Source organism: Oncorhynchus mykiss, chromosome 18, assembly GCF_057628025.1.
Source record: "Oncorhynchus mykiss isolate SJ-2025 chromosome 18, ASM5762802v1, whole genome shotgun sequence".
NCBI lineage: Eukaryota > Metazoa > Chordata > Actinopteri > Salmoniformes > Salmonidae > Oncorhynchus > Oncorhynchus mykiss.
The window spans coordinates 50,012,930-50,016,135 of NC_143039.1; positions in this window are offsets into that span (position 1 = coordinate 50,012,930).

Sequence of the window (3,206 nt, forward strand, 5' to 3'; positions counted from 1 at the left end):
CTGGATGTGGAGGTCCTGGGCTGGTGTGGTTGTATGTGGTCTGCGGTTGTGAGGCTGGTTGGACGTACTGCCAAATTCTATAAAACAACATTGGCTTATGGTAGAGAAATGCACGTTAAATTCTCTGGCAATAGCTCTGGTGGACATTCCTGCAGTAAGTATGCAAATTGCACGCTCCCTCAAAACTCTGTGGCATTGTGTTGTGTGACAAAACTGCACATTTTAGTGGCCTTTTGTCCCCATCACAATGTGCACCTGTGTAATGATCACCGTGTTTAATCAGCTTCTTGATATGCAACACCTGTCAGGTGGATTATCTTGGCAAAGGATAAATGCTCACTAACAGGGATGTAAACAAATCAAATTTGAGAGAAATAATATTTTTGTGCATATGGAACATTTATGGGATCATTTAAGCTCATGAAACATGGGACCAAGACTTTACATGTTGCGTTTATGTTCTTGTTCAGTATATTTGCAATTTTGACGGTATAATATAATTTCGATGAATGTATTGGTTTTGTGAAGGCAACTACATTTTGAAAACACATTTACTGTTTTTGCAAAAGGGCCACAGAGTTCTGTGTCTCGTGAACTCTGTTTTGAAAATCGACAACATTGTTCCAAAGAAATGCTTGTACGCGATTTAGGAAAAACTGTTATAGATCTGTCATATAAATGGAAAAAAAAGAGCAGTCCACACAGAACCTATACAGAGAAGTGTGGGGAGTGGGGACTTACCTACGGCCTTAATTAATGCTAGGGAATGTACCACACGTTCAGGTATCCCATGGAAACCATCTTGGCTTAGCTGAAAACGGACAATGACATATTAACCACATTAACCTCTCCTTTGGTAAATACTGTATGTAGCAAGACCTTTCACTTTCCCATCCATTCATTTCCCCACCTCATTGAGTCCGTGCAAGATCATTGCAACTAATTAGGAACAAAACACTGTTATCCATCGCAAATCGTCACTGGGCAGAAGCTGATGTAAATGTAAACCAAAAAAGCTACAAATAACAAATGTCCAATATGAATATAAACACACTGCAGGCCTATGCAATATGTATATGTCATAGGATGCAACATGTCAGTTACAGCAGTTCATTTGCTGACTTTTTCACACTCTTTGCCCTCAATCAGAGGAGGCCATAGCCTGTAGGAGGCATCACAGCTGACAAGCTCAACTAAACTATGCATTTCTGATTACAGTTAGCCCCCAAGAGGGAGCGCTGGAAACTGCCTCGTCCCGTAAGGGTGACTTGTTGTGCTATGGGTTTGTGCAGCTGCAAACCATGGGTAATCTGTGGCACAGCAGTACAAGTTCCTGGTAGCAGCTGGAATCGTTGAATTTGAGAGAAGGCAGCCAATTGCACAAGGCTTTGATCACTTTCCAGAGGGCATGGAGACAAGAAGTGTGGACAAGAAACAGCGAAACGAGGAGTGATATTGAGATAGCGAGGCTGCCACATTCGAGCTGTTATGTAGCAAGCAGTGAATTCGGAAAGTATTCAGACCCATTGACTTTTTCCACATTTTGTAACTTTACATTCTTATTCTAAAACAGATTAAATTATTTTTTACCCTCATCAATCTACACACCATACCTCATAATGACAAAGGAAATGTATTAAAAATAAAAATGAGATACCTTATTTACATAAGTATTCAGACCCTTTGCTATGAGACTCGAAATGGAGCTCAGGTTCATCCTGTTTCCATTGATCACCCTTGAGATGTTTCTACAACTTGATTGGAGTCTTCCTGTGGTCAATTCAATTGATTGGACATGATTTGGAAAGGCACACACCTGTCTATATAAAGTCCCACAGTTGACAGTGCATGTCAGAGAAAAAACCAAGCCATGAGGTTGAAGGAATTGTCTGTAGAGCTCCGAGACAGGATTTTGTCGAGGCACAGATTAGGGGAAGGGTATAAAAAATATTCTGCAGCATTGAAGGTCCCCAAGAACACAGTGGCCTCCACCATTCTTAAATGGAAGAATCGGAGGAGAAGGGCCTTGGTCTGGGAGGTGACCAAGAACCTGATGGTCACTCTGAAAGAGCTCCAGAGTTCCTCTGAGGAGATGGGAGAACCTTCCTGAAGTACAACCATCTCTGCAGCACTCCACCAATCAGGCCTTTATGGTAGTGACCAGACAGAAGCCACTCCTCAGTAAAAAGGCACATGACAGCCCGCTTGGAGTTTATCAAAAGACACCTAAAGAACTCTCAGACCATGAGAAACAAGATTCTCTGGTCGGATGAAATCAGGATTGAACTATTTGGCCTGAATGCCAAGCGTCACTTCTGGAGGAAACCTGGCCACATTCCTACAGTGAAGCTTGGTGGTGGTGGCAGCATCATGCTGTTGGGATGTTTTTCAGTGACAGGGAGACTAGAACATTTCTACAAACCTGTTTTGCTTTGTCATTATGGTGTGTAGATTGATGAGGGGTAAAAAAAGATTTAATCAATTTTAGAATAAGGCTGTAACGTAACAAAATGTGGAAAAAGTTGTGGGGTCTGAATACTTTCCGAATGCACTGTAAAGTGACAACAGTACCTGCCATGGACGCTTCCTTGGTGCCTTGAATGTTCAAAATCATAGTGTAAGAATACTTTTAAAGCCTCAAAGTATAAGATTATCCAACTTTCAAAACAAGTCATTTTTGGCTAACTACAGCAGTCAACTAGTTAGTTAGCTGCTTAGCTGTCTGGCACATTCACTAATTTGTTTGTAAACAATTAGCAAGCACAGTTAGCTACCACATTTTCTCGTCAAACTGCCAAATAACAGTCTAAAAACCACTTGAGGGCAAATACATCAGATTTGACTGTTCAGACACATGGCCAGGAATCAGATTTAAATCTGACTTAAAACCACTTACAAAGGTGGTTTGAAATGTGACTTAACAAAACAAAATAATAGTATGAGTCACATCAAACTGTATGCATGCCCGGGTTGCAGTGAAAGGGTGCAACCAACCAATCGAAAGACACAGTTAATTGGTTGCCCTTTAGCCAGTTTAGGAGACACCAGACATGGTTTTGATTTTACCCTACTTTTGAATAGTAACATTTTCATCATTAAATTCCTAATTGGTCAAGATGAAAACTTTCGTACTGTACACGGTGGTCCAGAGGAGAATAGATGAGAACCAAAACTATTATACTGTCAAAATTGCAAATACATTCATA